Source organism: Chiloscyllium plagiosum, unplaced genomic scaffold (assembly GCF_037043375.1).
Source record: "Chiloscyllium plagiosum isolate Xiang-an unplaced genomic scaffold, Cpla_swu_hap1 HiC_scaffold_4, whole genome shotgun sequence".
In the NCBI taxonomy this organism is placed as follows: Eukaryota; Metazoa; Chordata; class Chondrichthyes; order Orectolobiformes; family Hemiscylliidae; genus Chiloscyllium; species Chiloscyllium plagiosum.
In genome coordinates, this window is record NW_028270142.1 from 129,596,566 (window position 1) to 129,624,484 (window position 27,919).

A 27,919-nucleotide genomic window follows, 5' to 3' on the forward strand; every position below is an offset into this window, starting at 1 on the left:
TGCTGGGTTTTATACAGCAATCCTAAACTGGCCCCTCTGCCCCCATCTCTTTCAGTAGCCTCAGAGTTTCCTCATAACATTTTCTTGAAAGTCGTCTTCCTGCTCTTTGAATAATGCACAAAGACAAACCAGTTGCACTCTGGTGTTTATTTAATGGTGAACAGTGGTTCTCTGAGTCTAGTCTGTAGGACTGGGTTCCCAATAGAAGGCTCAGTGGTTGAGACTTGGCATGAGTTCCATTTAAAATAGGATAAACCCCAAAACCAACCAAATAAAGGCCAGTTGATCAGTGAAGAGGGGAAACAAGGCATTAGGAAGTGAGCAGCTGCAATGGAATAATGAGAGCAGGGACTGAGCTGGGGGTCAGTATCCTTAATGACAAGAGCCACTTTTAAAAATAAACTAAGGGGTGAAATGCTATCATTCAACTGTCAATAACTGTAAACAATAAGAACAGAGACACATTTCAACGACATTTGCAAGATCTTTATAATCAAAACAAATTGGTTGCACAATGCTTTCTTAAATTGTTAACACGAATTTAAAGAAAGCAAGCAAGCCATTTAATTACCATCAAAGTGATCCAGGTGGAACGCATGCTTGAGTCTTTAATGAGCCGCATTCTGCTCCAAGCCACAGTTTGTAGACTCCTGGGCTATGCCAAGGATTTGGCAGGAGTTAAACGTGATGCCTTTCTTTGTTCCTGAGCACCTTATTTTCTTGGAAGTTGTTGCTCATTTTTAATACTGAGTTAACAGTTGGTTCAGCACTTAGCAACAAATTGAAAACAAAAAAACATACAATGTGGCCAAGATTCGTGGTGAACAGGAGGATTTAGGTACTTTGCAAAACAGACAAAGATGACTCAAAAAGAGGGGTAGAAAATGAACTTTGAGGGTAAACTGCAAGTAATATCAGAGAGAGGTCAACATAAACCCCTTAGAGAATGAAGTTGGGGAAATAATAATGGGGAACTAGGAAATGTCAGAGGAGATAAATAAATATGTTTCATCTGCACAGGAGAAGTGTAAAAGGAGGAGAGAGAATTAATACAATAACTATCACTGGAAAAAAAGATATAGAGAAATTAATGGGTATAAAGACTGTTAGAGCCTCTCCATCTGATGGGATGTCATAGAGTCATAGAGATGTACAGCACGGAAACAGACTCTTCGGTCCAATCCATCCACGCCGACCAGATATCCCAACCCAATCTAGTCCCACCTGCCAGCACCCGGCCCATATCCCTCCAAACCCTTCCTATTCATATACCCATCCAGATACCTTTTGAATGTTGCAATTGTACCAGCCTCCACCACTTCCTCTGGCAGCTCATTCCATACCACCCTCTGAGAGAAAAAGTTGCCCCTCAGGTCTCTTTTATATCTTTCTCCTCTCACCCTAAACCAATGCCCTCTAGTTCTGGACTCTCCCAACCCATGGAAAAGACTTTGTCTATTTATCCTATCCATGCCCCTCATGATTTTGTAAACCTCTATAAGGTCACCCCTCAGCCTCCGACGCTCCAGGGAAAACAGCCCCAGCCTGTTCAGCCTCTCCCTATAGCTCAAATCCTCCAACCCTAGCAACATCCTTGTAAATCTTTTCTGAACATTTTCAAGTTTCACAACATCTTTCCAATAGGAAGGAGACCAGAATTGCATGCAATATTCCAACAGTGGCCTAACCAATGTCCTGTACAGTCGCAACATGACTTCCCAACTCCTGTACTCAATGCTCTGACCAATACAGGAAAGCATACCAAATGCCTTCTACACTATCCTATCTACCTGCGACTCCACTTTCAAAGAGCTATGAACCTGCACTCTTTGTTCAGCAACACTCCCAAGGACCTTACCATTAAGTGTATAAGTCCTGCTAAGATTTGCTTTCCCAAAATGCAGCACCTCGCTTTTATCTGAATTAAACTACATCTGCCACTTCTCAGCCCATTAGTCTGTCTGATCAAGATCCTGTTGTAATCTGAGGTAACCCTCTTTGCTGTCCACTGTTAAAGAATAGCTTTCGAGATAATGGATACACTGGTACTAATCTTCCAAGAATCCTTAGCGGCTGGAGGATCGGAAAACTACTTATATCACACTCTTACTTAAAAAGGAAAAGGGACAATAATGGTAAATATAGAACAGTGCGCATAATATAGAGGAGCTGAATATTATTTCAAAGATGGAATATTGCAGAATGCTGCAGCACAGAGGGATTTGGGCATCTCTGTGTATACATTACAAAAGGAGAAAGTGAGGTCTGCAGATGCTGGAGATCAGAGCTGGAAATGTGTTGCTGGAAAAGCGCAGCAGGTCAGGCAGCATCCAGGGAACAGGAGAATCGACGTTTCGGGCATAAGCCCTTCTTCAGGAATGGGGAAAGTTTGTCCAGCAGGCTAAGATAAAAGGTAGGGAGGAGGGACTTGGGGGAGGGGCGTCGGAAAGAGGTCAAGGTGAGGGTGATAGGTCAGACTGGGGTGGGGGCGGAGAGGTCGGGAAGAAGATTGCAGGTTAGGAAGGCGGTGCTGAATTTGATGGATTTGACTGAGACAGGCTGGGGGGAGGGGAAATGAGGAAACTGGTGAAATCCGAGTTCATCCCTTGTGGTTGGAGGGTTCCTAGCCGGAAGATGAGGCGTTCTTCCTCCAACCGTCGTTTCGCTGTGGTCTGACGATGGAGGAGTCCAAAGACCTGCATATCCTTGGTGGAGTGGGAGGGGGAATTGAAATGTTGAGCTACAGGGTGGTTGGGTTGGTTGGTCCGGGTGTCCCAGAGTTGTTCTCTGAAACGCTCCGCAAGTAGCCGGCCTGTCTCCCCAATATAGAGGAGGCCACATCGGGTGCAGAGGATGCAATAGATGATATGTGTGGAGGTGCAGGTGAATCTGTGGCGGATATGGAAGTTTCCTTTGGGGCCTTGGAGGGAGGTGAGGGGGGAGGTGTGGGCGCAAGTCTTGCACCTCCTGCGGTTGCAGGGGAAGGTGCCGGGAGTGGAGGTTGGGTTGGTGGGGGGTGTGGATCTGACGAGGGAGTCACGGAGGGAGTGGTCTTTACGGAATGCTGATAGGGGAGGGGAGGGAAATATATCCTTGGTGGTGGGGTCATATACATTACAAAAACCTATCAACAAAGTTTTAAATTATTAACTTATGGGGCATCACTGGCTCAGGCAGCATTTATTGTACATCCCTAGTTACCCTTGAGAGGGTGGTGGTAAGCTGCTTTCTCTAACTGCTGCTGTCCATGAGGGGTAGGTAGACCCACAGTGCTGTTTGGTGAAGAATTTCAGGACTTTGACCCAAAGAATGGGTAATAATGAAAGCAAATAGAATGTTAGCCTTTAGTTTGGAGGGAATATAATATAACAAAAGTAAAGTCTTGTTAAAACTATACAAGGCACTAGTCAGCCACAATTGGATTACTCTGAACAGTTTCGGTCCTTATCTGAGGACATATAGAGGTTTAAAAGTCATGAGGGGCATGGATAGGGTAAATAGACAAAGCCTTTTCCCTGGGGTGGGAGAGTCCAGAACTAGAGAGCATAGGTTTAGGGTGAGAAGGGAAAAATTTAAAAGGGACCTAAAGGGCAACTTCTTCTAGACTGCGTGGTGAATGTATGGAATGAGCTGCCAGAGGAAGTGATGGAGGCTGATACAATTACAGCATTTAAAAGGCTTCTGGATGGGTTTTTGAATAGGAAGGGTTTAGAGAGATATGGGCTAAGTGCTGGCAAATGGGACTAGATTAGGTTGGGATATCTGGTCGGCATGGACGAGTTGGACTGAAGGGTCTGTTTCCGTGCTGTACATCTCTGTGACTCTATGACAGATAGACTGCCAATGAAGGCAGCCCATTGAAGGTTCAGCAGGTTAATTTCAGTTATGGAAGGATTTTCTTGTGAGGAGGTATTGAGAAGGTTGAGATTACACTTATTGGAGTTTAGAAGAATGAGGGGCAGCCTTTTTGAAGCAGATAAGGCCTTTCGGGGTTTTGACAGGGGAGAGGTCGAGAGGTTGCTTCCCTTTCTGGGAGGATCTAAGGCCAGAGGAAGTAATTCAAAATAAGAGATTGCTCTTTTAAGATAGAGATGAGGAGGAATTGGATCCCTTAGACGTTTGTGAATCTGTGGAATTCTTTATCACAGAGAGTTAGGCTGGGCAAGGCTGAGATAGGTAGAATTTTAAGCAATATAGGAATCAAGAGTTATAAGGTTAAAGCAGGAATGTAGACTCCAGGGTTATCAGATTACTCATGATATAATTGAATGGTGGCGTGGATTCAATGGGCAGAATGGCCTACTTCTGCTCCTATATCTTATTATCCTCTGCCTTCCCCAAGATGTAGACTGAATTTCGGCCTGTCATGTGAGCAAGGGGTTTGGTAATATGTTAGCCATGAGCCAGAGGCCATGCCTTGTCTGAAGTTTGCCCTGAATGGTATGTGGAGACTGAGGGCATTGATCCTACTACCACTCATGAGCTCAGTGAGTGCGCTTCACGTTTGACCCATTTCTGCTCCTACATCATATGGTTTTCATTGTGGTCAGAGAAGTGAGGGGGATAGAGGAAATAGACTCCTTGCTGCTGCTGGAATAGCTTGAAAGATAAGCAGGAGGCTGGAAGAACACAGCAAGTCAGGCAGCATCAGGAGGTGGAGAAGTCAATGTTTTCTGCGTAATCCTTCTCCAGGACTGGCTTGGGAGGCTACCTCATCAGTTGCAACACCATTGATGGGCATGTAGAGGAGTAAAAGCAAAGGGCTGGCGAGGAAGAATGGGGCATATCCAGCGTGGTCTTTTAACAATGGGAGGGGAATCCATTGCAGAAGATCTCCTGGCTGGACTCATTTAGGTAGGAGTAAAACCAAAGGGGAGGAATGTCACAGGATGGGGCCACTAAAAAGAAATGCGGGAGGTAGTCAGAGTGTTTTTCCACAGAGCAATCCAGAGGAACAGGTCAACATGCAATCAGGAGCAGGATTAGTCCATTCACTCCCTCATGGCTGATCTGAATGTGATATAAATCCACATTTCTCCCGACCACTGGTAACCTTTCCCCCCATTATTGAACAAGATTCTATCCATCCTGCCTTAAGAAAATTTAAGAACTGCTTCCAACAGGTTTACTGTTGCAGACCAGGGCAGATTGAATAATTCTCTCAATACCTTATGAGATGTGAAAATAGTGTGAACGCACATGAACAATAGTGATGCAAAGTAGGACCTATTCTGGTGAATCCCACGATCTCACATCGGAAGTGCTCTCAAATACTCATCATTTTAATCAGCAAATTAAAATTAATATGGGATCACAGAAATGCCAGTTTTAAACTTTTGGATGAGAAGTTACACAATTGGAACAGATCCGGAAGTAAGGGAAATGACAGCATTTTCCCACATAATGGCTCTCGATTGTTAGTCAATTTGATTGACGGTTAACTGGCAGTGGTACACATATTTATATAAAGGTTTTAATCTGTTGAGTTACAGCTTCATAGTCACATCAGCGTGATAGATACCAAATGAACTGATGGAATTCAGCGATTTATCATGACATAACAGATTACTTCACAAAAGCAGTGTTGGATAATTGGGAATGCTTTTGTGGCAAAGTATCTGTTTTGTTCACTGTCCTTCCACCTTAGCAAAGACATTTGGGTTTCCTCCTTTCAGGCCTTAGCAAATAATTGTTGCATTGATAACTGCATTACAACAGGTGTCTCAACAATCACAGGCTGCTCAAGAGGTTACAGGTTGTATGCTGGGAGGCATGGCTTTCAATGTAAGTGAATGTTCAGTGTCTGCATAGGCCATTTGTATTGCAGGAAAGGTACTCAATAGATCTGAAAGTATTTTGTTGTCTGTCTGCTACTGTCTACCATTATCTGCCAAGCCAGGACTGGATTTCAATTTGAATCAAATGACAAATCCGAGATAGTCAAGTGTTATTTCAAACGGAGCTCCCATTGAGAGATCACAAGTTGACCAACATACCAGCTTACAGTGTCAGCTCATACTCAGCCACCCCACCCACTGCTCCCACCATAATAAAACCTGTGGCAGGCAGACAGTATCCTAAAATAAAACACTGCCCTGGGATCAGCTATTTCCTATAGGCGTCTTTCATTTTGTCACTAGTCTGACTTCCTTTCATAATACAACGTCAGTCAGTGTTGGTAAGGGCCTTGCATTGTTTTACAGTGTGTAAAGTTTGAGTCAGCAGCTGACTGCTTTCCTGATTTTTTGGCACAATTCTATACACTTCTATTCCCCCAGGCAGCCCAAACCCTTTGAGTGCCAAAAGCCTCTCTCAATCTTTTTAAAATTGTCTTGTTCTTCTTCCAATTTAACGTCTGCTAAATTACGAAATATTCTACAAGGTTAGTGGAATCAAAGCAACTACTGCGTCTGAAACACAATGTTGCTCATTTTATAATTGTAGTGGAATCGATCCTGGTCAGATAAACCTTTTCAAAAACGGCTTGCCTTATGGACAGAGTTAACACGTCTCCAAATGTTTAAGGCATTTTGCAGAGTTCCCTTGCAACATCTTGTTCCTGTACTGTAAAGCATTGTGACCAGTGTAACCCATGCCGTGCGTCTCTAGTCACATCTGCCAGTAATTATCTTGCAAAGCGTATTTTGCAGAGTTTGGGTTGGAAACTCAAATTCCTATGACTCAGTTGGTAAACACATTGTCCTGTGTGGTGTGCAACTATATAAACCATAGGGAGTTCAGATTATAATTTTGTTTCTGTACTAGGCTAACTGAACTGAGTCGTGACCTCCAAATCGGTGTTAGCAATGCTGGGCTATGGACAAGGGAACAGGTCTCTGCTCCTGATCTGTATTCAGTTCTAAACAATGTAAAGGACTAGATATTAGAGTTAGGCCCATCTCTTATGCTTCAGCTGGAGGAATATCTTACCAACACCTTAGGAATGGCCACTTGGGTGAGATGCCAAAGATGGCTTGTGACCTTACATAGTTCTTGGGGCAATAACTCCCACCTGTTGATGGAGAAGAAGGGGGCGAAACTGGGAAAAGAAGGTGGAAGGAAATTGTGGTTAGCATTTTGCACCACCTTCCTCTTTCAGGAAGATGGCGGAATCTTTCTATCATGCTATTCTTCACAAGTAAACCATCAATACATTATTGGTGAGGTACATGTTCATGTTGAGAGGACAATGTGCCTACAGCTAGTGGAGGGGATCAGCTTGCTGTTGGTTATTCAGTAAGAGACCATATCAGTGTTGAGGGAGCAGCCTCATTTCAATCTTGCCAGAAGACTCGGGATGAAAAATGAGTGGCCACAGAATGTAACCATCATTCTGCTGCAGTACTGGTCTCCCAGCTGAGCTCCAGTCTGGAGGAAGGGGTTGAACTAGAGATGGGAGAGCAATAACAGTGGGATTGATTTTGAGTCTGCATGCTTAGTAGTGTGTGCTTGAGAAGAGAGTGGACGTGTTGTGCTATCATTGCTATTATTGCCATTACGGCCACCGCGACCTTTCTCAGTGACTTGCAGTAAGGGGTTTGCCTGAGCTGGATGGCAAGACAGTTTAAAATACAGATCTGGGCACTATGGATACCATTTTAGAAAAGCATTGTGCATGGCATATTAATCTATTTGCAATCCAGCCCAAGAGAATTGGACAGATAAATATGTTTTCAGTTGTTGGGGCATGGAGCTGCTGGTACTAATCTCTGGTTTCGATAAAACCAGCTTGGATTAAGGTTTAATTTTCTGAACTTATTCTCCACATCAGGAGTGTTTACTTTGTTCAATCTTCTGAGCATTAATTTCGATGATTTGAGAATCATAAATGCCTGAAATTTCCAATGTACACTTCTGACAGGAAAGGCCGCGCAATGTCAAAACATTGTTCCTTGTTCTTGCTTTTGCTTCATTCTCTGACTCACTTGCATCTTTTAAAGGTGCTGAGTCACATCGGAGCTATCACTAATCCCGTGCTTTTGATATCTTGCCCAAATGACCCCTCTTTACTCTGCGTTGACATAATGTGTGCTGGCAGGCTCACCAGCAGCTAGTGTTCCAATCGTGAAACAAAAGTTCAGAAGGTGGTTCCATTTCCCAACCAGGAGGCAAAGAATTGCGGTTTGGGGGATTTCCCCAAGTTGTGATCCTGCCTTGTGAATGACAGAGCTCACTGTGGTTGGGGGTGTGAAGGATGGGGCAGCTAGGTTAGAAGGGTTTTGAGATATTGACTCAGCTTGATGTACAAGTGAAATCTCCCTATCCTCAGAACCCTTACTCCCGAACACCACCACTATCCTGGCTCATACTAGCACCCTCTGCCTCTGTATCCTCTCATACCTTGCCATGCCCTTCACCACAATACCTCCTCCATAATCATGGAGAGTCCATTATCTCTGACCCAGTGCTCACCATGCAACTATCTCATTGGCTCTATAATAATATTGAAACGTCACTCAGAAACTCATAAGCCTGTAGAGAAAGTATGCAACATTTCAAAATCCTCTTCAAAATCATAAATCTGTCAATGTAATCAAGCTTACAGTCAGCTAGACAGCTGTGTCAAAAATGCCAATCAGCAGAATTTTAGCCGTTTGTCAAGATGTTGAAATTACCAGACAGATAGCTGAGGTGTAATTCAAAGAGGCTAACCAACTTTTGAAGCTGTGAAACAGCTAGATAGTTGAACTAAGATTCAAGGAAATCAGGAATGTTGGGGAGGGGAGGTGTCAAATAAGAAGTCAAGTGTGAGTTTAAACATTGTACAATGCAAACTAATACTTTACCTAGTGGATAATGTGCTTTAAAGAATCTGAATACTTGCTACATTTACAATACCATTCAACTTAATGGCCATCTTTTCAGAACAACACCCACGCATTGATTATTGTAGTAAGAAGAATTTAACTGATCATACAGAATTCCACTTTGGCACGTGAAATTTGACTCTGAAGTTGTGACTCAAACCTAAGGCAACCCGTCAGAGCTGGTGTGGACTGCTTTGCCTTCATATGTTACTACGGTTCTGTGAAAATTGCAGAAGATTTGAAATATCAACTTTGGTAATGAAGTTGGCAAGATTGTGACAACTCGATGTGTGCTCCCGATTTCTTCTTCACTGATCGAAGTGATCAGTAACAGGGATGGGCAGGAATCCCAGAATAGGGCTCTGCTTGCGATTCTTAAAGACCACCTACATAGAGTCATGTAAATCTGGTGCTGGATCTTGGAGAAAGTGAGGACTGCAGATGCTGGAGATCAGAGTTGCAAAGTGTGGTGCTGGAAAAGCACAGCAGGTCAGGCAGCATCTGAGGAAAAGGACTCTCCTGTTCCTCAGATGCTGCCTGACCGGCTGTGCTTTTCCAGCACCACACTTTTCGACTCTAGTGCTGGATCTTTCCTGGTCAGGTCTCAGAGCCACACTGGACGTTATATTTTCAGCAACTGGGGAAACTGTCGAAATTAAAGGAAAATGATTCTTGAATTGAGAGCACTGCTGGGAAGGCCAGCATTTTTTTCCCATCTCCAATTACCCTTGAGTAGGTCTGCCTCCTTGAACCTCTGTACTTCATGTTGTACAGGGCCATTTGGAAGGGATTTCAGCGTTGCTGATTCAAAATCCTGAAATTCCCTCCCTGGGTGGCATTGAGAATCCACCTACATCACATGGTACCACTGCAGAGGTTCAAGAAGGCTGCTCAGTACCACCTTCTCAAGGGCAACTGGGACAAGGCAATAAATGCTTATCCTGTTGGCAACTATGTCCCACGGGAGAAATAAAAAAAAGTTGATCCAGCAAAACTGAAGGAATACTTCTATATTTCCAAGTCAGAATGGTGAGTGGCATGGAGGGGAACCTGTAGGTGGCGGTGCTCTCATTGATCTGCCACCATTTTCCTTCTAGATGGTAGGGGTTGTGGTTTTGGAAGGTGCTCTCTCAGGAGTCTTGGTGAATTTTTGTAGTGCATCTTGTAGATTGTACGTTGTGTGTCAGAGCTGGAGGAAATGGATGTTGATGATGGTGGAATGTTTGCTAGTTAAATGGGCTACTTTGTTTTGGATTGTATTAAGCTTCTTAAATGTTGTTGGAGTTGCCCTCATCCAGGCAGGTGGAGAATATTTCATCACACTCCTGACATGTTCTCTACAATATTGTGATATCACATTATGTATTGTGACTCCACTATATTAGGCACATTAATGATTGTGGCATATTATTTTCACCCATTTTGTATCAGTCGGCATTTTTACAACTGCACCAGCTCATTATTTGAGTCTCACTACATTTGGTCCTCAATACATATTAAGTGATGGAACTGTTTGTATTTCCCTGGCAATTGTGAGACTGTTATGAATTGGATAAAATACAGAAGCACTCAGAGAATTCCTTTGGAAGAAAACACAGAAAATTGATGCATTTTACTTTGCAGTTGGATTTAATCTTCTGCAAACAGTTGCATTTAGTTATGCCTGGTTATTGTATGGTGAGGAAAGTAAATGTAACAATTTCCAACTTTGAAAATTGCTTACTGTATTTTAGATTTGCTAGAATATGTTCCCAATTGCTAATTTTTTTCTTTTGAGTTAGTCCACATTACTAGAGGTATCGAGATGCAGTAACAAATGCATAGGCATAACACAGGAGGGAACATTTTTACGTCTGTCTAAACATTGTGGAAACCATTTATTTGTTGTATAAATACTGTCCAGACTTGGTGTGAGTTTGGTAAGCATTCATCTGGATCTGTTTCTTGATCCCAGGATCAGTGCTGAGCAAATGTGAGGCTCCGTGCCAGCCCAAAATTGCTTGATGCAGTAAATTTGACAGTGCTCTTACACAGCTCGGCTTCTGGTCCTTGAAATCAGATGTGGCCGACCACCAACGGATTTAAAAACTGCTTGGTCTGGTCGCTGTGTCCCTTTACAGATAATTTCAGTCCAGTTCCTGGTGATCACATGTTGCGAACTACAGAGGAGCGCCGCTAATTTGACGCAAGCAAGATGTTGCAAATGATGGAAGTCTAACAGAACAGCAGAGAATGTTGGAGTTACACAGCAGGCCAGGCACCTTCTGTGGAGAGAGAAAAGAACTTAATGTTAACATCAGTTCTGATGTTAGGTCATCAACCAGGAACATTTCAGTTTCTCCTTCCATAGATGTTGCCTGGTCTATTTTCAGCAGATTTTGTTCTTGTCACCATAAATTCAATATCACTCATGATGTTAGGTGTGTAAAGTGGGAAAATGCTCCTGTGGCATTGAAGTGTGTTTTCCTTCAGGTAAAGTAGACACCAAAGAGTGGGCACTTTGCCCTCCATTTTAGTTGCAGTTGAGTTCAGTCTCTTGAACTGAGAGTGCAGGATGCTGACTGTGGGTACCAGAAATCTACAGCCACCAACACCTCCCCTCACTTTAACAGGCACAAAAGGGAAAATAGAAATATTGCAAATCCATAACTGGAACTGATAATACTGAAGAAGCCAAATCCGAGCTCGTGTGGAAGGATCTCTCGCTAAAATACCAAGTTGTACCTTCATTGATGTCCTGAGACACAAAAGGCAGCAGGCGCAGGGAATTGTCACTTGAAACATCAAAGCTGGCCTTTCTTTCAGTGTTATGTACAATCTCAATAGCAATAATAACCAAAAGAAATCTTCCTGCTTTTGTTGACAACATTTTTACACATTGCCACCGAGAAGTGATTTCTTTTTTGACTGTACAAAAGATACAGAGATTTTTAAATGACTATGGCTGACTTAAGGGCATGTGTGGGAGGAGAGTGAACCATTACTGTTTATTACTGTCTCTCACTCTAATTGCTGAACTTATATTTCCTTGTAAGTTGATTAGTCAGTGGTGACATGGTTCTGAGCGCGTCTAGTTGCGGGGGAGCAGCACGCTGTTATTTTCTCAGTCTATGAATCGGGATCACGTTCTTGTATTTTGTGCAGCAATGTGATAGCTGGCCTGTGCTGGTGCAACAGGTAGCTAATTAATCTGTATCAACTGCTCTGTGAGTCCTTCTTCAGCAGCTGGCACATCACCAACTGATCTGTTTAAACAAAGACATTTGTGTTGCTCACAGTTGGTGATCCAAACCAAGGATGCGAGCACTCTTCAAAGACAATCTCAATACATCCACCTGCTCTTATATGTTCCCCCCACGCCGCCCCCCCCCCCCCCCCCCCCCCCCCCCCCCCGTCCCCAACTACTTCAGCTCATGCAGACTTTTGAGCGAGTGTTGTTGTAAGTCGCAGCATTTCCCATCAAGTGAGTGATTTGGGTGAAAAGTCTTCTCTTCCCCAAGGGTTATAATTTACATTTTTGTGTTGGAAGAATGGATGCCAAGTGAATGATTATGAGGCTGCAACCTAACTTGGTAGTTTCATCAATCTACTGGTTCTGAACAGTCACACAATACTGCAAAAATTAACGAAAAATCAAAAAAGCATAAGCCTGTCATAATTAATTTGTTTGTTTTCTTACCAATTTTATAGGCAGGTTCTGAAGTTTATTTGGCATTGTGGCATCCAATTGTGGATTTACTTCCTTATTGTGGCTTCTGGATTTCAGGGGAGCTACCACAAGGCAGTTACTGGAGCAACCTAAGGACTACTGTGCAGCTGTTTGGCAGCAGTGTGTTTTGCTGGCTTATAAACCAGTCCTGTGCACGGTTATGGGTTCAAATAGTACTGCGTCCTAATAGTGGCAGATTCCTCAGGACTTTTAGCTTGGTTCAAATAAGCGCACTCATCTGTAAAATGGTGGGCAAAAGGATGTATTAGCGATATGCAATGCACAATCTCAATCCATTTGAAGTATGCAATCAATAGGAAGATGCTAAGGAAGTGTGAACAGAGGAACAGAGGAACACGGAGTCTGAAAATGTATAAATTTCTCAAACTGTAAATGGATGTAGATCCAAAGCCATAAAAAAATCACAGGGAACGTTTTGGGTTTTATATGACAGGTCATGATGTTCAAGAGTGAAGAAGTGATGAGAAATTTGTTCAAATCAATGATTAGAAAACTATTAAAGTTTTGTGGGATGATTTGAGAACTCTATCATAGACGAAACATTAATGCCATAGACGGTACGCAATGCAGACTCACCAAATTGATAGCAGAGATTAGCAGAAGGATTTGAGATACTGGGTGCAATTTGACTGCAAAGCAGAGAGCTGAGATGAGGATTTATTGAGGTGTATTGAGCAAAATTTTGATAGGATGAATAGACGTAAAAATAATTCCTCACTTTAAGAAATCAGTGAAGAGGAATTATCAGTTTAACAGTTTTGTTGCAGATTTGTGCATTTTGCCACAGCATGTTTCCCCTTTTAAAGGAAATGTCGATAAATGTTAGAAGCGGAAAAAAAGGCAAGGCTGTGGAAAAAGAGAAAGTCAATTGGTTTAGTTTTGGATTGTTTCAGTAAACAGCTTGTTGGGCACAGTTATTGTCTGCACTGTCACCTTCTATGGCGCATTCATAAGTGCTAGCTTTTACATTGTATCATGCCAATGTTTGGCAATACCTGACTACTTGACGTCAGAGGGATTGGTTTTATTTCTGATAAAGGTTGAGAACTTTAGGGGTGAATGCTAAAGATGGGAATTTACCAGTGGCATGGTAAGTATTAGGAAGTCTGTCACCTTTTGGAACAATCGAGCACCTTAAAGTGGTCAAGCAATGATTACCTAAGGGCTTCTTTCAGCCATTGCTTTGTGGGAGGAGTTACTGAGACCAGTGACCAGCTTGTCTGCTGGGCAGGCAAGGAGGTACTGCCTTTTCAGGTGCCCCCTCTCCTGCAGCCGAAATCACCTCCATTGCTAAGGCCTTTAACACTAGTCTTAGTGAGAACTAGCCTTATCAATAAATCAGGTTCTATTGATGTCCACTCATCATGACTGCCCATAGTCCCAGCAGTTGCCCCTGCTCCTGGGTGGTGCCACCATGACAAGCGAGCTGCCTGCCCTCCGATTGGATGACATTTCTCGGAGGCAGGACATTTTGAGTGAGGACTTTCAGAACATGGGACAACTTTGTGATGATGTCATAGGGATGCTCCTCACTATGCATAAACAGCACAGTATGGGTCAAATTAGTTAGATAGAAAGAAGTTCAATAAAATGAGATTGGATCAGGTTAAAAGAACGTGAAAGAGAAACAAGAGGAGAATAGAACTACTGTGCTCTTCCAGCACCACTAATCCAGAATCTGGTTTCCAGCAGTCATTGTTTTTACCTAGTTGATTTTAACCCTACTGCGAATCCTCTTGCAAGGATGCCTGCCTTGAAGAAGTTTTCCTCCTCTCTCTACAAGAATCTCAGGGAGTCCCTCTCCCACTGCAACTCTCTGCTACTTTCTCCCCACCCCCACCCTCCCCTAGCTTATCTCTCCACGCTTCAGGCTCTCTGCCTTTATTCCTGATGAAGGGCTTTTGCCTGAAACGTCGATTTTACTGCTCCTCGGATGCTGCCTGAACTGCTGTGCTCTTCCAGCACCACTGATCCAGAATAACAGTAGTTTGAGCCTAGTTCTGTCTCAGATTACCATGAGTAGGAGCAGTTACTATGAAAATGCAAGTTATAAAATGCAAGTAAGTTATAAAGAAGCTCAAGCCTGAAGACAGTTCTTGACCTTGTCTTCCCCAATCTGTCTTGAATCCAAACTCTTAGATGTGGGATAAAATGACATGACAAAGGATCACTTTCTCAGAAAAGATTTGAAGATCTCCTCTAAAACAATGAAAAGCCTAGAACCATCAAACAGCTGAATCTTCCTCTCTGCCAGTTTTTACATTGGGAGACAATGACTCCCACCTCAACACTAACCCCGTGTTCTTTGATATTTTGACAGAGAAAATAACTGGAGCCATTGGAACAATATTTGTTTCCCAAGAAGGGTTGGTGGGGTGATTACGAGGGGTTGGGTAACTGTGATATGCTCACAAAGCTGCCTAAGTTTATGATAGAACCAGTCAGATTCAGAGAAGATGTTAACTAGGGAATGTTCAGAAAGCCCACTAACTGGAATAATGTTGCATTTTTGTTGTTTAACCCGTAAGGGGAAGTATACTAAAACAAGTTAAATTTCAGAATTCATCCTTCCGCGGACAAGTCTGTTCTCGTATTCTTTCATGTCATGGGAGTGTCTCTGGAAAGGCCCACCTTTGTTCCCCATCCTATTTGCCCTTAAATGGGTTGCCTTGCTTTTCGAGGGTAGTTAAAAGTCAACCACATGACTGTGGATCACATCAGCTGAGATGGCAGATTTCCTTCCTTAAAGGGCATTAGTGAACCATATGTGCTTTTCATAACAACTGCCTTGTTTCATGCCTACCATTACTGAAGAGAGCTTTTGATTTCAGATTTTTAAAAATTAATTAAATAATCAGGTATACCAAACCATGTTAAGACCCTACTTGGAGTACTGTGAGCAGATCTGGGTACCATACCTTAGGAAAGGTATAATGGCCTTGGAGGGATTAAAATGTAGATTTGCAAGAATGATACCTTGACTGTAGAGATCGAATTATAAAGAGAGATTATATAAATTACACCTGGGTTCTCATGAATATACAAGCTTTAGGGGTGATCTATTGAAGTCTTTAAGATATTATTAGGGAACAGAATAGATAAAAATGAATAGATAAAGATAAGCTATTTCCACTGGTTGGGGATTCTAGGACTAGGGGGCATAGTCTGAAAATTCAGGCCAGACCTTTCAGAAGAGATGTTTGGAAGCATATCTACACACAAAGGGTAGTGGAGGTTTCAAACTAATTTCCACAAACAGCAGTGGATGCTAGATCAGTTATTAATTTTAAATCCGAGAGAAGTAAGTCTTTGTCAAGTATGAAGGGATATGGGTCAAAGGCAGGTCTAAGGAGTTAGGCTGCAGATCAGCCATGATCTCATTAAATGGCAGACCAAGCTTGAGGGGCTGATGGCCTCCTCCTGTCGCTCTGTTCTTGTGTCCTGTATTCTGAATTTAAATTCCAGCAGCAGCCATACAGCATGTGAACCAAGCTTCTGGTGTTTCCTTGACTTCACATCACCAGAATCACATTCATTGTGCATTTTGGGGGGATTGGTGCAAGTTTAGAATGGACAGTTCTTCCAAGAAAGGGTCTTCCTAATATAGCATTGGTTCATATGAATAAAGACTGAGCAGTAAAATCAAACTCCCAATCACAGGCTCCACATCCAGGAAAATCTTTTAATATTGAACTCGAGAATATCTGGAGCAGTCCTGAAATTAGTAAAAGTCACCAATAATTACACAAAAACCACAACACAACTTTGTAGTGAAGGAGGTGGACATCTCTAAAATAGCTAATAATTTTCATGTAAATAATTGATACTGGTAAATGTTCTCCTGGTTGAGATGATGAGTTTCGGTCCCACGGTGTAGAATAATTTTGCCTATGTTCTCACCTTGATGGAAGTAGTTAGTTGCAGAGTCAAGGTGTCTTTGTCTTGAACTGAACAGAGTGTCTTAATCCTGATTGCACCAGTACGAATCTTCAAGTTTCTTACATAAACTACCTTGCAGGTTTTTATGTGTCAGATTGTACATTTTGTGAAAATGGGGCTTGTTTGGTTCTGCAAGTTCAGAACTACCAGCAGCCGAATCGCAATTTACCAATCATTTCACAAATAAGCCTTACAGTTAATAGATAGATAGATAGAGAAAGAGATGAAAGATTTTCATCCCATCAGCCTGGGCTAGATGCCCATTCTTTACCTAATAACATATTCAGTTTCATTTATTTCCATGCAGTACCCAGTATGTTAGCAACACAACCAATTATAGCTTTCTAAAATATTGCCTGCCTGGAGGCTTTTGTAAAAGGAGCATTGTCATTTTCTTTTCTAATTCAGAGGGTGTGAAATAATGTCACTGATGTGTGCCAATGTCATTGTTTGATCTCTTCTGTGTGGTTGGTAGATTGTATAAAATTGTTTGGATTTTGTACAGCATTAGCAGCATTATTACAACTTACACTGCCAGGGAAAGCTTCTGATTGGAGAGACTTATTCAGTCCCCCCCCCCCCCCCAACCCTTCACCCACGAACCCCCAGCCGTCCTGTGATGCTGATACTTACCACAGCAGAGTCACAACCAGACTTTGAGATTGTAATTATCCAGAGCAAAACTGAACAGACCTCTTTTCTTTAAAAGTAGTGACCTGATGGAAGTCTTTAATTTACAAAGTGATTTGTAGAAAGAATCTGTTTCCATTTGAGGCATAGTCCAAAATGAGGTGATGTAAATATGAGCCAGTCATTAAAAACTGTAGGGAATTCAGGAGAAATGTCTTTGTCTAGGGAGTGATGAGAATGTGAAAATTGCTGTAATTGAGATAAATGTCACAGATGCGGTTAAGGGAAAGTTAAGTGTATGAGGAAGCAAGGATTATAGAATGTATCGATAGGATGGAAATGAGGCAAATAAAGTGGGAGAGGAGAGACTGGACCAGAATTGCCAGCCAAGTGTCCTACTTCTGTGCTGAAAGTACATGTCATGTCCTTTTGAGAAGTTACTCGTGTACCTGGGCAGTTATGCATTTGCCTGATTTGTTTTCTGTTGTCTTCCAGTCATTTTTCTGGATGGCTGACCCATTCCAGCCTGTTTGTCTCCTTATCAAAGTTGAATTTTAGCCCTAAAACTTTGTTCCTTTAAGCCAGAATTCCATCTTTAACTTCTGAATAATGTGTTAGTGGGATTACACATCATAATCGGAAAACATTTGCTTAACTTGGGAATTTTGTAATCCAGTTATCAGCAAATCTGCATTTCAGTTGTATTTCCTTCATCACCATTCAGCTAGTCATTTAAGTTTTCATCCAAACACACCAGGTAAGACTACAATTACGGGCTGTTGTGGTTGTGTGCTTAACTCTGAGCCAGAGACCCAGGTTCATATGGAGGACAAGTTCAGTGGCTGGACAAATGCATAGCAGATGAGTATCATGTGGATAAATGTGAGACTATCCACTTTAGTCACAGAAAATGGCAGACAGATTATTATGTGAATGGTGATAGAATGCGAAGGGGGCTGTGCAATGAGACTTGGGTGTCCTTACACACCAGTAATCAGGCATGCAAGTGCAGTAGGTGAAGAAAGCAAATGGTATATTGGCCTAAAGTAGATTCGAGTACAGGAACAGGGATGACATGCTGCGATTATGTAGGGCCTTAGGGAGACCGCACATAGAGCAATGCGTACAGTTAGGTAGGGGGAGGGTGGGCACAGTGGCTCAGTGGTTAGCACTGCTGCCTCACAGCACCAGGGACCCAGGTTCAATTCCAGTCTTGGGCAACTGTCTGTGTGGAATTTGCACATTCTCCTCGTGTCTGCATGGGTTTCCTCTGGGTGCTCCGGTTTCCTCCCACAATCCAAAGATGTGCAGGTTAGGGTGAATTGGCTGTGCTAAATTGCCCATAGTGTTCAGGAATGTATAGGTTAGGTGCGTTAGTCAGGGGTAAATATAGGATAATAGGGTAGGGTAATGGGTCTGGGTGGGTTACTCTTAGGAGGGTCGGTGTGGACTTGTTGGGCTGAAAGGCCTGTTTTCACACTGTAGGGATTCTATGAATCTTATCTGAGCAAGGAAACGTGTCTATGGAGGGAGTTTACGGCCTGATTCCTGAGAATGCAGGATTGCCGTACAAAGAGAAATTGAATCGGTTAGGATTATATTCATTGAAGTCTCTAGGAAGGTCAGCTGATCTTATAGAAACCTGTAACATTCCAACAGCACTAGACAGGGTAAACACAGGAAGGATGTTCCCAATGACCAGGGAGTCCAGAACTAAGGGTACAAGGTAGGCCAGTCAGGCCTGAGATGTGGAGAAATGTCTTCACTCAGAGAGTAGTGAGTCTGTGGAATTCTCTGCTACAGAAAGTGGTTGAGACCAAAACATTGAATATTTTCAAGAAGGAGATTGATATAGTTTTTAGGGTTAAAGGCACGTAAAAGTATGGGGAGAAAATGGGAACAGGGTGCTGAGTTTGGCTGATCAGCCATGATTATACTGAATTGCTGACGGGGCTCACAGAGCTGATTGGATGATTCCTGCTCCTATTTTCTATGTTATAGATCACACAACACCAGGTGATAGTCCAACAGGTTTATTTTGAAGCACTAGCTTTCACTTTACCTGGTTATTGTGTGATTTTTAACTTTGCCCCCCCAAGTCCAATACCGGCTCCTCCAAATCATGCCTATTTTTTATGTTTAAGTCCCATCTGCTCTAGTAACACCTCTGAACTGGTTGACTGGAAAATATCTATGACTTCAAAGTTTGTGAGAAGATTTGTAGCTCGGGTGCTCGTTGCTGTGGTTCTGTTCGCCGAGCTGGAAGTTTTTGTTGCAAATGTTTCGTCCCCTGTCCAGGTGACATCCTCAGTGCTTGGGAGCCTCCTGTGAAGCGCTTCTGTGGTGTTTCCTCCGGCATTTATAGTGGCCTGTCCCTGCCGCTTCCGGTTGTCAGTTTCAGCTGTCCACTGTAGTGGCCAGTATATTGGGTCCAGGTCTATGTGTTTGTTGATGGAGTTTGTGGATGAGTGCCAAGCTTCTAGGAATTCCCTGGCTGTTCTTTGTTTCGCTTGCCCTATAATGGTAGGGCACGAACATCAACTAGCCACGAAACGACACGACCAGCTATCCCTAGTAGCCACACACGCAGACGACAAGCAACATGAATTTGACTGGGACAACACTACCATTATAGGGCAAGTGAAACAAAGAACAGCCAGGGAATTCCTAGAAGCTTGGCACTCATCCACAAACTCCATCAACAAACACATTGACCTGGACCCAATATACCGGCCACTACAGTGGACGGCTGAAACTGACAACCGGAAGCGGCAGGGACAGGCCACTATAAATGCCGGAGGAAACACCACAGAAGCGCTTCACAGGAGGCTCACAAGCACTGAGGATGTCACCTAGACAGGGGACGAAACGTTTGCAACAAAAACTTCCAGCTCGGCGAACAGAACCACAGCATCTATGACTTCATTTGACATGAATTGGTGCCTAACCAAGAGTGCCAGTCCCCTGAAATCTCTCATGGAGGGATCGAATTCAGAGTTTGCTGATGCCAATAAAAGGCAGAGTACCATGGTCAAAATGAAAGGCTTTGACCTATGCATCTGATTTCCTCCAGCAACAATATAATCACAGTGAGACTCAGTGAGTAAAGCCCAATTTTAACCATGCTTGTCAGGATGCAAATGGGATGCTGATGGTTCAGCCCTGGGTATGGGAAATGAGGGAATACATCAGGGTCCCATAGACAGAGTCCTGGAGTTCGAGGGAGGTCTATTGTGTTCAGACTGAGTCTGGGGCCATGATTTCTGTCTTTGACCCTGGGTCAGTCATTCATTTTACAACCAACTTGACCTCCATTGACTTTGGCATCAATAAAAGCTTAAAGTGTGCCTGTAATGGGTAAAATATTTGATTAAGTAACTGGGAATATTGAGTTAAGCCACAGATCAATCGTGATCTCATTGAATGGTGGAACAAGCTCAAGGGGCTGAATGGCCTACTCCTGTTCCTGTGTTGCTGGGTTCTGGGTTAAAATCAATCCGCTTGTTGTTTTTCAGGTTAGTCTGCTCAAACTCCACTCCAGCAGAGGGCAGCACTAACAAAAAAAAACCCACAAAATTGCATTCCTGTTGTCCATATGTTAAGATTGATTTCCTATTAAATGAATCTTTTTTAAGCCTTCAGTCTATTATTTATAATCCAGCCCTTCTTTTTGATTAGACTAGATTGCAATTAAATCTGCAGTGTCCCACAATTGTCACACGTTAGGCCTATGCTTTATTTTGCTATGTAACCAGGAGCTGAAGGAACTGACTTATCCCACTGTTTGTCATCCATTTCTCTATTGTTAATGAAGCTGTCGCAAGGGTTTTGGTGGGCGGGGGGAGGTCACTGCCTTGAAGCTGCAGTTTGTTCATAGCTACCTCTGACCCTTGCTCTTTGCCCCCCGCATTTCGAACACAGGGTATGAATGTTCACCAGGAAACTTTCAACACCTATGTAAGTGCAACAAGAAAACATGATTAAAAGGCCACTGCTAGCTCCTGTGCTGTTTTTGTTGGAAAATCGTTTAAATGATCCAGAGTAAATTGGATCATCATATTGCAAATCATTTGAGGGATTATTTCGTTTCAACACTGTTGGAATGCTGCCTTCCTTAACCCTAACCCTAACACTGCAGTGAAGAGCCCAACAGATGCTTTGCTTTTGCTAAGCTCCTGCCTATGGGGAGAAATAACCTCTTTACACTGCGTTACCAGAAAACAGTTATTTATTAAGCAAGGTTTCTTTGCTTGCAATGGTTATGCCTCAATTTATTTATTTTTAATGTGTTTCCAGCCTTGGTTTTTGAAGCCAGGTGAGGCAAGTTAAGAGGGTTGATAAACTCGAGGCTTCCAGAAACAGTTCTCCCTCCGAATCCTCAGCCCCATGCTCACAGCCCACGCAGTATCAACTCTGAACTCCAGCATTTGCAGTCCTCTCTTTTTCCTGATTCTGTGGCTTCCCGGGATTGGAAGACTAATTCACAAAGAAGCTTCTGCAATCCTATCTCCGTGAGGAATTAAAGGTCATGCTCGAAGAACTGTGATCCTTCCATGCCTGTGTTTACAAAACGATGAGATGTTGAGATGGACATACTGGGTCACCAATGGAGGGAGCGTGGGGCAAGGAGGTTGGAAGCTGGGGTGCCTGTGTTGCAATTTCTGGGAATTTGTCTAGCCAGAGATGGCAATGCCTGAATTCTGCACTCCCAGCAGGAAGCCACTCAGAGTATGGGCTGCAGAAATCTGGGCTGTAAGCTAGTAGCTATATTCTGAATTGTTCATTCATGATGAAGGACTCCTGCCCGAAACATCGATTTTCCTGCTCCGAGGATGTTGTCTGACCTGCTGTGCTTTTCCAGCATCACTCTAATCTTGACTCTGATCTCCAGCATCTGCGATCCTCACTTTCGCCTATATTCTGAGTTGTGTTTCTGGTGACTCTGGCCTCTCTCTGGTCAACTAAGCTTTCTAAATTCAATAAAAGCAGAAGAATTAGATGAAATTGTGTAGAATTTGGAAAGTAGTCAGAGGAAGGATATTATTAAGCTGGAGAGGGTTCAGAAGAGATTTATCAGGATGTTGTTGTGTATGGAGGGTTTGAGTTATGGAGAAAGGCTGGAACCTTTCTTCACTGGAGCGTACGAGGTTGAGAGGCGACCTGTTTGCAGTTTATAGAATAATGAGAGGTATAGGTAGAGTTAATGGTAGTTGTCTTTTCCCCAGGATGAGGGATTTCAAGACGAGGTGATTTTAGGGTGAGAGAAGAGACATGTATAAGTGGCATGTGAGTCAAATTATTTACACAGAGGGTGGTTCGTGTTTGGAATGAAATTGGTGGATGTTGTTACAATTACAACATTTAAAAGACATTTGGATGAGTACATGAATAGGAAAGGTTTGGAGGGATATGGACTAGGGGTAGGCAGGTGGGACTAGTTTAGTTTGGGATTATGTTTGGCAAGGATAGGCTGGACTTTATGACTATGACTCCACAAAAAGGCTATTTGGCCTGTGCTATCATTTTTGCTCTGCTTGAATCTCTGTGCCCCTCTTTACCTAAACCCAGTTATCATAGCCTTATATGCCTTTGTACTTACCCAACTTCCCATTAAATTTGCCATGTTATCCAGTTCAACTGCTCTTTGTGGCTGCAAGTTCCACATTCATGGGAAATATCCTGGTGTCATACATCTTGCTCGATTTTCCGTTCTATTGACTTCAATTGTCCCATCATTTTTCTTTGTCCTTCAGATCTGCACAAACTGTAGCATAACATCTCTATTGAATGCAACTTCAGGGATTATTTTCAAACTGGGTGCGGAGTAAAGAATATTTGCACTTGCATGTTCACATGTCCTGTTTATCAGTGTAACAAGGATGTGATATGATTATATTACCAGGACAGATGTTGTGCTTGCACATACTCTTCTGCACCGGTGAGCAAAAGCGTTCTGTCAATATTTAAAGTTTCACTGGCAGAAATGTAGAAGAGTGTTTATATTTCCCAGTAAATGAGTAAATGGAAAGTAAAAAGGAACACAAGTTGTATTCAGTATCTTTGTGAAAACAGGATGTTTTTGAACACAACTATTCTGAGGATAGATAGACATACCTCTGTGAATGGTTAGGGTTTGCTATTTGACGGTGCATGATGATGTGACATTTTCACTGTTAGGGGAGAGCTTGAGTATGAAGCAACGTTCCCTTCAAATTTGCCTGTTGTTGTGCAGACCTCCAAGGTTCGAGCATGGCAGTGGCTTCAGTAACTGGAAGTCAATGTGCCTTTGGTCTCTCTGAGTGGCTGTGCAGTTTAGAGGGGACATTGGGATCAAGGGTACAGTGACATAATCGGCGTTGATCCATCCTCAGAGCCTTGTTTGCAAAAAATGTTGTTTCTTCGATGGTTGAATTGGCAAATGCACCGAGGTATGTGGGAGTGAGCCCTGCAATTCTCAGAATCAAATATTTGTGGGCGGCACGGTGGCACAGTGGTTAGCACTGCTGCCTCACAGCGCCAGAGACCCGGGTTCGATTCCCGACTCAGGCGACTGACTGTGTGGAGTTTGCACATTCTCCCCGTGTCTGCGTGGGTTTCCTCCGGGTGCTCCGGTTTCCTCCCACAGTCCAAAGATGTGCACATCAGGTGAATTGGCCATGCTAAATTGCCCGTAGTGTTAGGTAAAGGGGTAAATGTACGGGAATGGGTGGGTTACGCTTCGGCGGGTCGGTGTGGATTTGTTGGGCCGAAGGACCTGTTTCCACACTGTAAGTAATCCAGTCTAATCTAATCTAATCTAATCTAAAGAATTTTTCCAGCAAGGAAGAAGTCTATTTGACCCATCATGTATGTTCTGGCTGCCTCGGGGGGAGTTCCACACCACTGCCCTCATAGCCCTGCAATCTCTCTCCCTTATCCAATTCTTTTCTGAAAGTCATAATTGAATTCAACCACACCATACACAGCCAGGGTTTTCTAGATTCTAAATGAAAACCGAAAGAACCAAGGCTGCTATAAATCAGAAACAAAAACAGAAATTGCTGTAAAAGCTCAGCAGGTCTGGCAGCATCTGCGATGAGAAATCAGAGTTAACGTTTCACGTCCAGTGAGCTTTCCAGCAATTTCTGTTTTCTTTTCTAGATTCTAAGCATTTGCCGCATAATGAGGGTATTTTCCTATAGATTGGTGTCCACCCTTTTGGAGGTAAAAACAATGACTGCAGATGCTGGAAGCCAGATTCTGGATTAGTGGTGCTGGAAGAGCGCAGCAGTTCAGGCAGCATCCAAGGAACAGCCCATTCCTGATGAAGGGCTTTTGCCCGAAACGTCCATTTCGCTGCTCCTTGGATGCTGCCTGAACTGCTGTGCTCTCCCAGCACCACTAATCCAGAGTCCACCCTTTCGGAGTCATGCCTAATCTAAGCAAGTAGGCAAAAGTGAGGACTGCAGTTGCTGGAAACCAGAGTTTAGATTAGAGTGGTGGTGGAAAAGCATCGCAAGTCAGGCAGCATCCTAGGAGCAGGAAAAATGACGTTTCGGGCAAAAGCCTTTCATCAAGAATGGAGGCAGGGAGATAAATTATCTCTCCACCCTGGAGGCTCCCTGCCTCCATTCCTGATGAAGGGCTTTTGTCCGAAATATCGATTTTCCTGCTCCTCGGATGCTGCCTGACCTGCTGTGCTTTTGCAGCACCACTCTGATCTAATCTGAGCGAGTGTCTAATGTCAAAGGTAACTTTACTAATGGCCTCAGCAATACAAGGATATAAGAACTAGGAACAGGAGAAGGTGATCACTACTTTGAGCATGCTCTGCCATTCATTATGATCATCTCACTTTCCTGCCCGCAATGCATAATTATTTAACCCATTATAAATTCAAAATCTGTCTATCTCCTCCTTACATGTATTCAATGCCCATGCATCCACTGCACTGTGGGCAGTGAATTCCACAGATTCACGACCATTTGAGAGAAGTAATTTTTCCTTGGCTCTATTTTGAATCTGCTACCCCCTTATCCGAAAATTATGACCACTTGTTCTAGGTTGTCCTACATGAGGAGAGCATCCTTGGCATGTCTACTTTGTCAAACCCCTTTAGCATCTTATATCCCCCAACTTGATCTCCTCTTATTCTTCTAAATTCGAGACTACAGGCTCTCACTCATCTCTGGAAACAATACAGTCCTATGAACCTCCTCCTAACCAGCTACATCCCTCCTCCCAATATTATATGGAACACTCCAGGTTGGATCAAGAATGGGAAAATGATGAAATCAAGGGATGTGGGAATGATGCAGCTGAGTAGAAGATCAACCAGGATGTTAGTGGAGGACTGAGTGGTTAGATTACTTACAGTGTGGAAACAGGCCCTTCGGCCCAACAAGTCCACACCGACCCTCCGAAAAGCAACCCACCCAGACCCATTCCCCTACACCTAACACTATGGGAAATTTTAGCATGGCCAATTCAACTAACCTGCACATCTTTGGACTGTGGGAGGAAACTGGAGCACCCGGAGGAAACCCATGGAGACACGGAGAGAACGTGCAAACTCCACACAGACAGTTGCCCGAGGTGGGAATTGAACCCAGGTCTCTGGCGCTGTAAGGCAGCAGTGCTAACCACTGTGCCACCGTGCTGCCCTACTGTGCCACCGTGCTCCTATCTTTTATGTTCTTATGCAAACCAGCCATAAACCGGACACTTCTATCGAACTGGATAAAAACAATGACTGCAGATGCTGGAAACCAGATTCCGGATTAGTGGTGCTGGAAGAGCACAGCAGTTCAGGCAGCATCCAAGGAGCTTCGAAATCGAAGTTTCGGGCAAAAGGCCTTCATCAGGAATAAAGGCAGTGAGCCTGGAGTGTGGAGAGATAAGCTAGAGGAGGGTGGGGGTGGGGAGAAAGTAGTATAGAGTACAATGGGTGAGTGGGGGAGGGGATGAAGGTGATAGGTCAGGGAGGAGAGGGTGGAGTGGATAGGTGGAAAAGGAGATAGGCAGGTAGGACAAGTCCGGACAAGTCATGGGGTCCTACCTGCCTATCTCCTTTTCCACCTATCCACTCCACCCTCTCCTCCCTGACCTATCACCTTCATCCCCTCCCCCACTCACCCATTGTACTCTATGCTACTTTCTCCCCACCCCCACCCTCCTCTAGCTTATCTCTCCACGCTCCAGGCTCACTGCCTTTAATCCCGATGAAGGGCTTTTGCCCAAAACGTCGATTTTGAAGCTCCTTGGATGCTGCCTGAACTGCTGTGCTCTTCCAGCACCACTAATCCAACTTCTATCGAACTGATGATGTTTGGAAAGTGCAGACTTGTTTAACTCACACAAATACAATCACAAGTACAGACTTGTTTAACTTCAGGGCTGCCTGAAGCCTCCTGTGACTAAATATTAATTTCCTGAAAACCACTGGAGCAACACAGGAGAAAATTCATGTTGGACAGTGGATGTGGTGGGGATTAAAAACAATTTGTCATTGTTTTAAAGCACATAAAGTTTGTTTAATTCAGTTTATCGGTAATAATAATGACAGAGATGAGAATAAAGACTGATGGCTTTGACCAATAGTTAAGAGTGATTCAGTATGGTTATGACAAGTCTTACCAGTTTGCAGCTTGGGGTGTAGGTGTGAGGGACAGGGGCGTGAGTGCAGGGCACTAATGGAGAGAGGTCATTTTTAAAATCATGAGGGGCATCGATAGGGTAAATAGACAAGGTCTTTTGCCTGGGGTGGGGGAGTCCAGAACTAGACGGCATAGGTTTGGCGTGAGAGGGGAAAAGATATAAAAGAGAACTAAGGGGCAACCTTTTCATGCAGAGGGTGGTGCGTGCATGGAATGACCTGCCAGACGAAGTGGTGGAGGCTGGTACAATTGCAATATTTAAAAGGCATCTGGATGGGTATAAGAATAGGAAGGGTTTGGAGGGATATGGGCTGGGTGCTGACAGGTGGGACTAGATTAGGTTGGGATATATGGTCGGCATGGACGGGTTGGACCGAAGGGTCTGTTTCCGTGCTGTACATCTATTTGCTAAAATTTTCCAGAACATATTCATCAAGCACTGGGGATATTGCACTCAAAGCAAGCATTGACCAGAATAAATACTGAAGTAATAAATAATGTGTCTCAAACGCTGCCCCACATACTTGCGAGGACGTGTTGGTTTTGAGATTTTTTCACTAGGCTGTTAAAGCAGAAACCCAGATAATGCTCTGGGGACCTGAGTTCAAATCCAACCATGGCAGATGGCAGAGTTTGAATTCAATAAAAATCTGGAATTCAGTCGAATTTTCTTTTTTAAATGTTGACACATCCATTGTGCATTTTTAGCATTATTTCTTTATATTTGGATAAAGGCATTTAAAAGGAATATGGAATTCAGAGTCTGTCGGTGACCATGAATCCATTGTCGATTTTCAGAAAAACTCATCTGGTTCATTGATGTCCTTTAGGGAAGGAAACCGTCATCCTTACCTGCTCTGGTCGACACGTGACTCCAGACCCCCTGCAATGTGGTTGATTCTTAACTGCCCTCTGGGCAATTAGGGGCGGACAACGAATGCTGCCTAGCCAGCGAAACCCTCATCCTGTGAATGAGTAATAAGATAACGCTCTCACCACGGGCACCTATTTGCTGAAAATGAGAAAAGTTAAATAGTCCAACATAAAGAAGGTTTATAGAGTGCTTGCAGTATAATAGAATATGAAGGCTTCTTATCAATAGTGCACTGTGTGGATGCTGGCCTAATACTAGCTGGTACTCTGTATGGTTAGCTTTTTAGAAAGCAGTCTGTATCTGA

General features: G+C 43.4%; 1 protein-coding gene and 1 long non-coding RNA gene across 8 annotated transcripts in view; one reads left to right on the plus strand and one right to left on the minus strand.

Annotated features, from left to right (window-relative positions):
- Positions 1-27,919, plus strand: part of LOC122548881 (receptor-type tyrosine-protein phosphatase mu) — a 903,264-nt gene that overhangs the window by 12,875 nt on the left and 862,470 nt on the right. The window lies entirely within an intron of this gene.
- On the minus strand, positions 10,909-27,733 carry LOC148150485 (uncharacterized). Its single transcript, XR_015756863.1, has 3 exons — positions 27,594-27,733; positions 22,706-22,870; positions 10,909-11,071 (listed from the first exon to the last, which is right to left on the minus strand). It is a non-coding gene; the product is annotated as an uncharacterized LOC148150485 (long non-coding RNA).